Below are 14,589 nucleotides of genomic sequence, written 5' to 3'. Positions count from 1 at the left end.
CACCCTCCATGCACGTCAGAGGAGCCAGAGTGAGGGAGGGAGCCTACCCCGCCCTCTGACGAATTGAATAACACAGAGATGTTAGAAAAGGCTGGTAAAGGTGTGTCCGCCCAAGAGGGGACACGGAGGGGGGTGTTCGCTCAGCAAGCGACCCCGAAAATACCCGCCCATCAGGCGGGGTTAGAGGCTGCCCAAAGAGGAAAGGCTTCGAAATGCGGCGGGAACGGCGGGATGACCGCGCCGCGGAGTGACCCCGAACAGAGGGGGGAAGAGATTAGAAAAAGAAGAAAAAAATATTAGAACGCTGCCATAGACAGACAGCGAAAGAAAAGGGGCTGGCCAAAGTTATAAGGGCACGCCCCGCAGGGACAGCACTGCCGCGATACATGAGGAGGACCCGGCCCTCCAGAGGGGAGGTTGGCGGGGGTCCGTGTCGAGCCGCGCATGCGCGTTTCGGTGCTAAAGCCGAGCCTGTGAAGTTCGGGAAATCAGCCCGGCTGGCTCAGCCGGCAGAGCCTGAGACTCTTGATCTCAGGGTCGTGGGTCCGTTTTCTGGGACAAACAGCAGTCACCCAAAAAGGGATTTATCTCCTGAAAAGGAGTTTCTTCCTAAATATAAGTTTTTAGAGTTTTTTCTCAGATTCAAAAACAGCCCGGCGCGGACGGGCTTGATAGCACATGGCAGCACACAGCAGCCAGAAACGCTGTCGCCATGACAACCACCGGTAAAACAACTCAAGCAACTTCGATGAAGCTACAGAAAGCAACAAAACAAAAGAGAAAGAACAGAAAGCTGGACATCTCAGAGAGGGACAAAAAAGAGAGAGTTTTAATTGGACAATTCAAAACTTAGAAGCTTTGCAAATTGTATTGTTGGTAAATCAGCAAATTGTTGTAATCATGATTGACATTTAAAAAGAAGTCTCTATTGAATGAAGTGCCTTCAAAAATAGATCAAAAAGTCTATAGATATTTTATAGTGAAATATATATAGATGTTGTATTTCTAATAATATCTGCTGGTTTTGTTTTTACAAAATAGCATGGAAAATGATATCTTTACATCCCAAGAAATTTAAAAGATTTTTATTCTGTTTCAGTATTCCTAATATCTGAAGGTTTTGAAAATGTTATCTTCTCTATACATCTACTGATAATGTAATACTGTATCATATGGAGTGATCATCAAGCATTATTACTGTAGTTACAGTCAGTTTCTGCAAGAAGCATTTCTTTAAAATTGAGTTAAAAGATCATATGATTAACCCTACAGAAAAAAGATTGAATGACAAGTTTTTTTCATTTTTAACCTTTCATTTGAGTATGAGTATTGTGGAGTTAGTTCAATACAGTTTTCAGTAATTTCAAAATTATATTAACCATATCTTATCCATTTGCTTGGTATTTTTTTATAATTAGGCAATTTCAATGTGAGTCCTTTTGTTATAAAAAAAAAAAAAACCAAAGCATGTATAACAGCATATATATCAATCTAGATTTTGAATTTTAGTGAAAAAGTTAGACTTAATGTTTCTGAAAAGTACTACAAAAGCTGAATAACAAATTACCAAATCTGTGGTGGTGTTGTTTTGTTTTGTTTTTTTTCTAGTGAAACTGCATTCTAAAAATCCTTACAAATGTAAGCATATACCAAGCAAATTCTTATTAAGAATTGGTAATTTTAATAACATCTACAATTATTATGAGTTATTCTCAAAACCAGATAACACAGAATAATGATAAATTTGTTGCATCCCTATAATCTCTATAGTGAATCAATATTCCTATTATATTGTATTCAAAGAAGTGTATACCAAACTTTTAATTGCCCTTTTTTAATAATAATAGAGTAAGATTAAGTTGTGTTGTCATCTGATATAGATTAAGTGTTAATAGAATTAATCAAAGTTAAATTTCACTATGTTTAGGTTTGAGTGTTTTTAAGTTAAGTTATAACTTTGGTATTTTTTGATTTTAAGTTTTGTTACTTCCTTTTATCATAATTAATTTTTAACAGGTTTAAATTTAAATTGCTTTATGTTTTATTAAAGATATTTGTTTAAATTGCAAAATATAGTTATTTTCCTAAAGAGATGAAGATGAACACCTGCTTGTAGACAGAAGTGAATGCAGTCAGTGACACCTTTGACTTCATTGGGAGTTCTATTGTTTGTTGTTATATTAATATTGTTATATTGTTGATATATTGTTATTGCTATTGTTATAGCTTTCTTATTTTTCAGTGTTTTCAGAATTTTAAGAAGATGTACCATTGCTAAGGGTCAGCTGCCATGAGAGAAACTTCAGATTAAACCAACTGCTGCATGGTTTAATTGATCTGGTATCTAAGGCTTCTTGTCATTTTCTCTATACAAATGCTTTTTAAAAGTTTGCTGTGTTTTAAGCATCTTATAGCTGTTATTTTTAAACCCCTTGCTTTGAAAATGAGTTAGGAGACATCTTTCCAGATGAAGCCTAAGGCTCTGGCCAAGCCTTGACTTTACCTGGATAGAGAATTTACCAATAAACCCAGAAGTTTTCTGCATCAAAACAATATTCAGGTCAATTTGACTTGGCAATTAGTGAATTAATACAGCAGCTGGATTTTACAGTGAGCTTGGAAAATTGTTATCCGGACATGATTTTCCAATCTTCCATTGATTTATCAGCTGTGGCAGACTCTGGGATGAGAGTATATATTTAGTACATTTAGCAATTCATATTACAGATTATTCAGATAAGTTTAATATCGCATAATATTAATTATGCATCTTCTTAATAAGTTTTTGATATCTGTAAAAGTGTTATTTCCTATGTGTATACATGTGCAAGTGTTTTACTTTGATGATTTTTCATTGTCATAACAAAAAACCAAATACCTTAATTATATAAAGAAAAAGGGGGGGACCAAGGCTATGCCTTGGAAGTATAAAAACCTAATATATTTTAAATTTTTGGAAAAAGTATAAAGATCTTATATCTATTGCAAATAATTCTTAAACAGTCCTTTTTAAACAAGTATTTTACGAAGCCAGTTCCATCAAATATTAAGTATTGTTCTAACAGTACTCAAGCAAATTTGAGAGAGAAATCTGATTCTGGTCAAAAGTTCAAAAGCAAGAAGATTAAAAAATCTATTTCAATTAATAATTTGGAGGAAAGTGTATGTTTGTGTATTCACAGGTTCAAAGCAAAAGTAACTTCCTAGCAAAGAACATGAAAACTCATCAGCTGCAGAGACAAGCAGACAGCCCAAAGAGCAGAAGAGCGAGCACGCTGACGTGAACTGTATCAAGACCACAGTTGACTGCGGGACAGCTTGGATCCAACATGCAAGAACAATGAACTTTGGGTTTCATGTGAAACAGTGGAAAAATCGATATTTTAAAGCCTCATTTGTTAAAGCATGGTGTGAACAGTGTCAAGATTCAGAATCTTGCACGAGAGGTAGAGTCCTTGAATATGAAGGTGAATCAGGTATCACCCTTGAGATGTATCATTTTGTTGATCACTTTGTGATGCAATTTCACATGCATCACTTCTTTTAGTTAACTCAAAAGAAAGTGTACCTTATCTCAGAAAATAGATTTTAGTATAACATCCAATTTTTCTGTGTTAAAACAGAATGAAGATGAGATAATGAATGTTGCTCCAAATCATGCTCTATACAAAGAGGCAACATCTTAATGTAATCTTGTATCAATCTTAGTTACACCTGATTGTGAAGAGTTTGACTTTTGAAATTTTAGATAGAGATTTATAACAACTCAGCTTTCAATTCAAGTAGCCTCAACAGAAACTTTAGAGCAATTAGACAAATTAAGCTACTAGTCAAGTAAGCAACCTAGATCTATTTCTCTAGCTTTGGGTAGTTAATTAACTAATGTTCAAAACTAGAAGCAGAGCACTCTGTAGAACAGAGCAGCAGTTTTGTTGTTGGTGCATAAAGCATGAGTGAAGGAAAAATAATCCTTCTTGAAAAGTAATCAAAGAAAAGCTTTGGGTTGATTTTTTAATTTTTTTTTTAAAGAGAGGGGCAGATGTTGGAGTCTGAAATACAGACTGTGTGCCCTTGCTTTTAATGTTTAGTTCTGGGATTCAAGGGAACACTGAATTTCATATTATATGAAATTCATGAGCATGTTTTCATAGTGATACATGAAAACAAATGCCAAAGTTAGATAAGAAAGGTAGGTGTGTAGATTAGAAAGTTTCTTAAATCACTGGGTGAAAAAGTAGTTTAGAGAACAGGAGACAAGATGGAGGATTTAGGGTATTGTCCCTTGTCCTTCTTCTTTCTTCTTCATGTCCTTCTCCTGGAGGTTTTTGGGTAGTAGTTAGTAATTGGATAGAAAATGCCGCAGTGCATCACAGAGGTGATGGGTCATTGGGTCATTAAGAAAAATAATATACGTGTCTATTGTTAATTGGGTAAAAATAGGTATAAAGATAAAAGAACTGCATAATTCGGGGCCATTTTGTGTATCAGACATGAAGTGTGCCACAAGGCCTTGTTTGTACCATCAGAAGAAAGAAATGTACCAAATTGCAAAGATTAACCTTGTAACCAGCCTGAAGAAACCTGTTAACTTTTGTAAGGATCCTGCAATAAACACGAGAAACAAGATTCTAACGAGCTCGAGAGTTTACTTCGAATAATGAGAACTGAGATAAGTGGAACTCCCCACGAGGGAGGATCCCGGGAGAATTCAGCCCAGAGGAGGCTGGGGAATTAGAGAAGAACTGTATTCACAGAGAATTCAGCCCAGAGAAGGCTGGGGAACTATAGAAAGGCTGTATCTACAGAAAATTCAGCCCAGAGGAGGCTAAGAGACTATAGAGAGCTGTATTCACAGAGAATTGAGCCCAGAGAAGGCTGAGAGACAAAGAAAAGATATATCCACAGAGAACAGAGCCCAAAGGAGGCAAGGAAAAGAGACAGAGGTAACAGTCTCCTGTTCTCTAAACTACTTTTTCACCTAGTGATTTAAGAAACTTTCTAATCTACACACTTACACTTTTCCTATTTAACTTTAACATTTGTTTTCATGTATCACCATGAAAACATGCTCATGAATTTCATATTATATGAAATTCAGTGTTTCTTTGAATCCTAGAACTAAGTATTAGAAACAAGGGCACACACTGTATCTCAGACTCCAACAGGTGGTTAAAACAGTCTCAATTCTTGCTATAGTCCTTTTATCAGTCTTTGTAGAGAAAAAGAAGTCTTCTTCTGCTAATCTATGGAGTTTCTCACAAGAAAACTATTTCCTTTATAGCTTTCTATTTTTCTGATGCCAGCTGCCCAGAAATTCTGCCATCAGTTCACTCCTCTCATTTCACATCACTCTGAGGTGTGTTATGGGTCAAATGAGTCTAGGGATGTCATTTTTAAGGATGAGTTATTCAAAGGCAAAAGTTCTCTTCATCTGTTTTCATGAGCCCCTCTGGAAACAGAAGATTTCTCTTTGCCTCTTAAAGGCCACAAATCTTCAACTATTACTTCTCCCCCTCTGTTCCAGCATCTCACAGTATCACAACCACTTCACCATTTGCTCAAAATCCACACTTTGAAACACTCCATTCTTTCCAATATACTCTGTCATGAATTAAAGGAGTTTTTTGCAGAACACTATTGTCCATCTCCATAGCTTTAACAGAAAAATATTTCAGCTTATTAAAGCATCTCTTTATTCTCTACCTTTTCTGAGGTTTAATTTTTTTCTTTACTGTCTTTGATGGGTTTATGGTGTCTCCTTACATGTTGATCACTTCTCTCTCTCTCTTCTCTCTCTCTGGGAAAAAAAAGGATTAATCTGCAAGTCTCATCTGGGTAGTAAAAGAGTTAAAGTCTTGATCAGGCTGCAGATGCTCATGGTGTCAAGTTTTCAGTTCAGCGGCAGAAACTGCAACCGAGTCAGGAACCGGCCAGCTCCGCTTTTCCTCCTCCCCTCCCCTCCCCTCCCCTCCCCTCCCCTCCCCTCCCCTCCCCTCCCCTCCCCTCCCCTCCCCTCCCCTCCCCTCCCCTCCCCTCCCCTCCCCTCCCCTCCCCTCCCCTCCCCGGCCTTGTTCGGCCTGGTGGGGGTGGAGGAGGCCGAGCCAGAGCCTGTTACCTCTCCAGAAGCCGGAAACCAAAGACAACAAGAAATTCCCGGACTTACATCTTAAGGTAGGTGTTCACAGGTTGATCTCGCTTTTCAATGGTCAAAATCACTGTCAAGTCTCAAAAACTACCAGTTATTGGTCATGAGAAAAAACTCCCATCAGCCTCCAGCAGTTTCAACTCCCGAAGTTAATCTTAAAGGTGCAAAACTTAATATATATAAAGCAGGCGATCAGGAACACCAGTATAATAAAGTCACCCCGGGACACTCCTCTAAATACCTCCACAGAATTTGACACAAACAAATTCTATTTGTTCCATAAGGTGGCCATACAAGTCCATTTGGCAACTTATACTCTAGCCACACAAAATAACAATATTTTACCATCGTCTCCATAGTTACCCCTGGGTGAATGCATAATCTGTCCCAAGATCTCAGCATTCTCCCCAAGGGACTCTCCGGGGGTATTATGGGATCATCATCCCTTTTGCCGGGGCCCCTTCATGCCTTTACCCTTGCAACCCTCCATGGGTGCCCTCTCAGGTTTACCTGTGCTACCCTCCATGGGTGCCTACCCAGGTTTACTCCCCAAATATCCCATTTTACTCACCAGTAAGATTTTCAGTGGTCCTTCCCTGTGGACTCTTCATGGACCCCCCTGGTCCGCCACTCGTCTGTCTCCTGGACAGTCTCAGGAACTCAATCAATCGCCCAGTGCTGGCCGCCACCAAGGGGAGCTGATCACCAAAACTGGGTGAGGCGCGCCTTCAGCTCCACTTGCGGCCCACCATCCCGGACAGTAGAAATATCTCAGACAAGAGCCCCCAAGTTGTGAGGAAAATGAATCCACAAACACCAGAGGTTTATGTCCAAAAAGGAGACAGAGGAGTCCTGTTACTTTATTCAAATAAAGGGAGAGGCCATGGGGCATTCCCCTGAGGCCTCTCAAATTTTTGGAAGATGCAGACTCTTTTTTATCCTAATTTCCCGGCCACATGTCCCTCTCTCTTTCCCCATTGGCTGAGGTACTTGAGAGGTACAGACTTCCCAGAATGCCTGATACTTAAGATTCCCTGCTAATGCATAACCCTCCCTCTTAATTTTTAATTCTTATGGAATTTATAGTGTTTCCCTATTGTCTCTTTCATCTTTCAATATCCAATTTCATTTATCAGCAAACCTACAGTTTGTTTGTAAAGGCAAAAATATTTTTTTCCATTCTTCAATCAGTGAAATCCATCCCTGTCGCCCTGAAAACTCAGCTTCTGAGCTTGCTAACATAGTTTTCTAAAGACTTTCCCAGGACAGTAACTGTAAACATAGATATGTGTACATTCTTTCTGTTACATGTCTTGTGATGGACATCTCTCATGGCCAGTGCAGTGAGAAAGTGTTATCCTGACCACCCAATCCCTGGCTGTGGTCAGGAGCCTATAAATCCTGGAGGGAAAAATAAACCTCTCTCTTCTCTTCACCACACCTCGACCTGTGTCCGTGTGATCTATTCATCTTCAGCGGCAACATCTGGTGAACCCCTACGTGTCTTGCACGTGTGTTAAAGGGTACTGTCTAGCCTGTGGCTATGGCTCCTTTTGGGCTCTCTCCTACAGGGGGCCTGGCGATGGAGATATGGTATGCGGTGTTGGATCAGAGAGGGATTGATGTTTCGAATGCTGAGTTCCAGCGATTGTGTGAGTATGGCAGAGATGAGGGTTTTTTTCCCTGTGGTTGAGGCCCTGTTTTCGAAGTCGGCTTGGGATGCTTTAGGCGATTCCCTGCTCGAGGCTCTGCTGCTCGATTATGAGCCCCGGCTGGTCCAGCTGCTAAGGGCTTGGCGGCAGTGCGCCCGTGTTTTGCATAGTCACTCGCCCTCTTCTGTGAGTTCTGTGGCTGCTCTCTCTGATCTGGATGAGAGCGGTGACTCTGATTCCAGCTGTGGCAGCGAGGCGGAGTTTTCCCTCTCCCCCGGTGATGCGGAGCGGGTGGATGAGGCCCCGTCTCGCCCAGCACCCCGGCGGCGCCGGTCTGGGGCAGGGTTGGATTCCGGCCAGTGGGCTGTCGGAGGCACCGCGGAACGGGGGGATGTAACTCCGCCGCGTCCGGCACCCCGGCGGTGTCGGGCTGGGGTGGGGTCGCCTCCTTGGTGTGCTTTCCCGGCACAGGCCGATGGGGGGCCGCCTGAGCAGGGGGCGCCGCCGCCCCTGGGGGCGATGTCAGGGACGGTCCCCTGTCCCCGCTGTGGCTGGGCTGTGTCGTATCCCGCTGTGGGGGATGGGGCAGGCCCGGGCTCTGCGGCAGTGCATGCGCACGCCGCTCCAAAGGGGGGCTGGCCGGTACCGGCTCCTGGCTTTTGCGCTCCCGACGGGATGTTGCTGGGGGCGCTGCCGAGCGTTGTCCCTCCCGCGCCGGATTTGTGCGACGTGAGGCCGGGTGCGGCGCATTATGCAGATGCTGGGCCGGCTGCCAGCTCCGGGGCGCGGGTTTCTCCCCCTGCGAGCCCGGGACGGCCCCTGGGGGCGGAACGGGACGGTGCCGCGTCTCCACGGGCTACGCCCCAGCCGGCGCCGCGTTCCCCCCCCTCGCGGGAGGCGGGCCGCGCTGCGCCGGCTTCACCTCGCCCCGCCTCGCGTTCTCGGGCATCGCCGGCGCCTGCGGCTGGAGGCAGCCCCCCCCGTCGCCTCCGGCGGCCCGGGCGGATCGAGGTCCCGCACTGTTTACCATTGGTTCGGGTGGTGATGCCGCGGGGACGAAGCCGGTGGCCCCCAAGGGGAAAGGATCCCGGGCTGCTAAGGCTTCTTCAGCTACCCGGTGGACCTTGCCATCCTGCCAGATGACCGTGCGGCCGAAGCGTCCGAAAGCCTTTTGGGGTGCTGTGAGGGTTAAGGTTGATGAGGTTGAGGGCGGCCCCCTAGACGGCGAGGATGCCTCCTCAGACTCCACTGGTGTTACGGTGGCTGTGGCGCCGGATGCTGTGGTGCGGTCTTCCAGCCCGGTGCCTGATCCTGTCTCGGGGCACTCTCCGAGACGGGGAGCGGCAAGTGAGGCCGCTCCTCCAGGGGGGTACCAGGCATTTCCTGTGCTTCAGGATGGGACTCAAAAGACTCATCAGCCGTTACCCTGGAAGGCTTTGACAGATCTCCGCGAGACGGCTGAAAAGCATGGCCTTGGATCGAACGAGGTTATGCAGGCTCTTCGAGGCATTGTGGGGGGTGTGCTGGTACCCTATGACATTCGGAATATAGCCCGTGTTTTTTTTCAGCCAGTGGAGTATGGCATTTTTGAGGGGGTATGGGCTGAGATGGCTTGTCAAGTGGTACTGCAGAATGCTGCCTTGGGTCAGCGAGATCCCAGGCGGGTGGCCGGTTCAGATGTTCTGCTGGGTAAGGATGTCTTTGCTGATGTTAATAGGCAGGTTAACCTTGACCCTCTTGTACTTGAGCAGTGTAAGGAGACCGGCGTGGCGGCGTTGGTGCGGACCTTAGAACTGGCCGCCCCCAAGGAGCCCTTTGCAACTGTTGTCCAGCGAGATGGCGAGTCTTTTCTGCGTTTTGCAAATCGGCTGACTGATTCTGTGGAGTGGCAGGTGCAGGATGGTATGGCGAGGGAGATGATGCTTAAGACTCTCGCAAAGACTAATTGTAATGCCATGTGTCGGAGGGTCATTAGTGCGATCCCTGGTGATCTTTCGCTGCCACAGATGGCGCGAGCCTGTGTAGAGGCTGGTGTCGATGTTGGAGAGACCCCTACTGTGGCTGCTGCGCAGCAGCCACCTTGGGTGAAGCCGCCGGGTGGGCAGCAACAACGGGGGACTGCTCAGGCCGGCAAGAAGCAGAAGAAGAAGGCGCAGGGAGCCTCGGCTCCTCTGTATTACTGCGCCCGGTGTGGTAGGGCCAATCATGGGGCGGATGTGTGCAGGGCGATGGTCCATGTCAATGGTAAGTCTTTGACGGGCTCGGGAAACGAGAAGCCGAGCGCGACAGGGAGACGCGCTCAGACACAAGTCTCTCTTCACACTCCGGATCCAATGGAGGTCTGCTCAGCCAGCTTGTAGCCAGCACCTCCGTCTCTGCAGGCCTTGATGTCTGCACAGCAGACACGGTTGTCTTGGACTCTTGTAGGGTGCACAGGGTTCCTTTGGATGCCTCGAGCCCAGTGGGTGGAGGCATGAGTGCTCTTCTTGTGGGGAGATCTAGTGCCACTGCTCAGGGCATCATTGTGCACCTGGGAATCATTGATTCAGACTTCACGGGGCGGATTTATGCCATGGTTTCCACACTCACCCCTCCTGTTACTATCCCTGCGGGAACCAGACTTGCTCAACTTGTGCCCTTTAAGTCTTGTATTCGCAGGGCGGAAGGTCAGCAGCGGGGAACTGGCGGCTTCGGATCCACGGGGCCACCTCAGGTTCACTGGACTGCAGTTTTGGCGGCCAAGGATCGTCCTGAGCGGCTCTGCATCCTGTCCAACCCTGGTGAGACGCCATCGGAAGTCAGTCTCCGCGGGCTTCTTGACACTGGCACAGATGTTACGATCATTGGGTCTGCCGACTGGCCCCCGGAATGGCCCTTGGACCAGGTGCAGACGTCAGTTGTGGGGCTGGCAGGAGCTGCGCAATGCTATGTGAGCCGAAGGCCTGTGTTCATCACGAACCCCGAGGGGGACACGGCCATGGTCTGGCCGTATGTCACGAAAGACTCCCGGTTAACACTCTGGGGGAGGGATGTTCTGGCTGCATGGGGGGTGCGTATGGGAACGGATTTTTGATGGGGGCCACTGTGTTGGAGGGTGCAGATTGTCCTACACCTCCCATACATTGGTTGGTGGACAAACCCGTTTGGGAAAATCAGTGGCCCCTCTCTCAAGATAAGTTAGTCGCCCTCCGTGAATTGGTGCAGGAACAGTTGGACCAGGGTCATCTGGAGCCTTCAACCAGTCCCTGGAACACTCCTGTTTTCTGCATCAAGAAGAAGTCTGGGAAATGGAGGTTATTGCAAGACCTCCGGAAAGTTAATGTCGTGATGGAAAGCATGGGGGCATTGCAGGTTGGAATGCCATCACCCACCATGCTTCCTGCTGATTGGCCTGTTCTCATTGTGGATCTGAAGGATTGTTTCTTCACAATTCCTTTGCATCCCGATGACAGACCGAAATTTGCTTTCTCAGTGCCGGCTATCAATAATGCTGAGCCTGCACAGAGATATCAATGGAGGGTTTTGCCGCAAGGCATGAGAAATTCACCGGCCCTTTGCCAATGGTATGTGGCTCGAGCCCTGTCTGGAGTTCGCGAGCAGTTTCCTGATGCTCATCTCTATCCTTATATGGATGACATCTTGGTGGCTGCGCCCACCCAGGATGAGCTGCTGAGGATACGGCCTCAGCTGCTCACTGCTTTGCATTCTTATGGGCTGCAAGTGGCTCCAGAAAAGGTTCAGGAACAACCTCCTTGGAAGTACTTAGGGATGAAAATTTTGGAACGGACAGTCCAACACCAGGAGGTGCAATTTGTGCATTCGGTGAAGACACTGAATGATGTTCAGAAATTGGTGGGTGTCGTTACTTGGTTGCGTCCCTACTTGGGACTGACCACGGCACAATTATCCCCCTTGTTTGGTCTATTGAAAGGGGACTCTGATTTAAAGTCACCTCGGACACTGACCCCGGAGGCACAGCAGGTACTGGAGGAGGTTCAGCGAGCGGTTTCCGCTCGTCAGGTTCATCGCATTGACCCTTCCATTGATGTCGCTGTGTTCATTGTTACTCCAGATTTGCATCCTGCGGGTATCATTGGCCAGTGGAATGATGAGTGGTCTGATCCCTTGCATGTCCTAGAATGGATTTTCCTGCCCCATCAGCCGCAGAAGACGGTGTCGTGGTTTTAAGCTAGTAACAAAAAACTACTTATTTTTTGCTAGAGATATGGATTAAAATAAGAGCAAAACAGGCTTAAAACTTAAAAGGAATAAAGACAGTTTATTAACAAACTACTAGAATAAGAATACCAAAATAAACTTTCAGAGAACCCTTTTACTTTTCACTACTTGATCATTTCTTTGTACACATAACAACATAGAGACAAAAAAAAAAAAATAGTTTTACAATCTTGGTGGTCAAAAACAGTCTCAATTTTAGAGTCTTTTCATCAGTCCCCGTAGAGAAACAGAAGTCTCTTTCTGCTAATCCATGGAGTTTCTAGAGTCCACTCCTCCCATTTCACACTATTCTGAAGTGTGCAATGGGTCAAATTGAATCTAGGGATGTTATTTTTAAGGATAAGTGATTCAAAGGTAAAAATCTTCTTCAGTTGTCTCTGTGAGCCTTCCTGGAAAACAGCCATCCCTTTGGCTCCTTTAAGGCTTTAAAATCTTCACTTCACTCACAAGTTCCAGCAACTCACAGCATCATAACTACTCTTCTTTTTTTTAAAGTCCACTCTTTGAATACTCTATTCCTCCCATACTCTAGTCATGAATTAAAGGAGTCTTTAAACTACTGTCCATCTCCATAGCTGCAACAGAAAGACTTTTCAGCAACAAGCATCTCCTTTTCTCTCTTTCTTATTTAAACTTAACTCTTGTCTTCACTGTTTTTGGTGGTTTTATGATGTCTTACATGTTAATTGTCTCTCTCTGTCTTTTCTAAGAAAAAGGAGTAATCTGTTTGTTTATTCAGGTAGTAAAAGAATTAAAAGTTTTAAGAAAGCTGCAAAAGTTCATAGTGTCAGGTTTCAGTCTAACAGCAGACCTTGAAAACTAAACAAAAGTGTTAAGCTCGGCTTTTTCTCTCCTCCTCCCCCCCCATCCCTGCGGCCTTGTCCCGGGCCTGGGAGGGGGGGGGGAAACCAACACAGAGCTTGTTACCTCTTAAACGCCGGAAACCAGAAAGAGAGTGAGATAGCTCAGCATGTACTTCTTAAGGGGGTGTTTACAAGTTGAATTCACTTTTTAATGGTCAGATCTGCTGTCAATTCTTGGAAATGGCTGGTAATTGGTCAGGAAGAAAAACTCCCATCAGTCACCAGTAGCTTCAACTTCCTCTTTTTTTTCACTTGGTCTTAAAGGTGAAGCTAACCCATGACAGACGGCGACAACGATGTTTGAGCTGATAGCTCATTTGATAATTAAATGCCGACAACGGTGTTTACAATTGATGGGTGCAGATCCCGCAAAGATTGTGCTCCCGGTACCGCGGGAGGACTTTGATTGGAGCTTTGCAAACAGTATTTCCATGCAAAGTGCTCTGGAGAATTTTTCTGGGCACATCACTTACCATCTGCCCAGTCATAAGTTGCTGCAAGTGGCAAACTTCACAAAACTTTCTTTGCGGCCCAAACATAGTCAAGAGCCTGTGCAAGGCCCCACTGTCTTTACTGATGGTTCAGGGAGGACTGGAAAGGCCATTGCTACCTGGAAGGAAGGATCTGAGTGGCAAGTCTTGGAGAGTCGTGAGACTGGGTCAGCCCAATTGGTGGAATTACGGGCTGCCATCATGGCGTTTCAGAAGTTTTCCCAGGAACCTTTCAATTTGGTCACGGATTCTGCCTACGTGGCCGATATAGCCCAGCGGTTGGGTCATTCAGTCTTGAAGGAGGTCAGCAATCCTGCCTTGTTTAATTTACTGAAGACCCTGTGGAGTGCTATTCAGGCCCGAGTGCATCCATATTACGTTCTGCATGTGCGGAGTCACACCAATTTGCCAGGGTTTATTGCAGAGGGTAACGCAAGGGCTGACAAGTTGGCTAACCCTGCCTGGGTTGCGCCTCAGCCTGATACGCTCAGCCAGGCCAAGGCGTCGCATGGATTCTTCCATCAGAATGCGCATACTTTGCAGAAACAGTTTCAGCTGATGTCAGCTGAGGCCCATGACATCATTGAGTCTTGTGACGATTGTCATGCACTTGCTGCACCTCTGCCGGCAGGGGTAAACCCCAGGGGCCTTCGGGCCTTGGAGCTCTGGCAGACAGATGTCACTCAGGTTGCCGAGTTCGGCCGGCTTCGGTATGTGCACGTCAGTGTGGACACTTTCTCCTCTGCCATGTGGGCTTCTGCTCACACGGGAGAAAAAACCTGCGATGTCATTGCCCACTGGAAGCAGGCCTTTGCTGTTTTGGGCATGCCTTCTGCTGTGAAGACCGATAATGGTCCTGCTTACACCTCTCAGAAGGTGCGGCAGTTCCTGCAGTTGTGGGGTGTGTCACACAAGTTTGGTATCCCTCATTCTCCGACAGGTCAGGCTATCGTAGAACGCGCTCACGGTACGCTGAAGCGAGTTCTGCAGAAGCAGAAACGGGGAATGCAGGGCGAGACCCCGCACGGTCGGTTGGGGAAAGCTTTATATACCCTCAATCATGTCACGGTGCCGCAGAACTCCAGTAACCCGGTCATGTTGAACCACCACCTTTCTTTGCGGGCTTCGGATGAGATGCCTCAGCCTCGGGCAAAGGTTAGAGTGAGGAATCTCGTCACAAAGCTGTGGGAGGGTCCCTA

This window comes from Poecile atricapillus, chromosome W, assembly GCF_030490865.1.
Source record: "Poecile atricapillus isolate bPoeAtr1 chromosome W, bPoeAtr1.hap1, whole genome shotgun sequence".
Classification (NCBI taxonomy): Eukaryota; Metazoa; Chordata; class Aves; order Passeriformes; family Paridae; genus Poecile; species Poecile atricapillus.
This window is presented reverse-complemented; position numbering follows the sequence as displayed.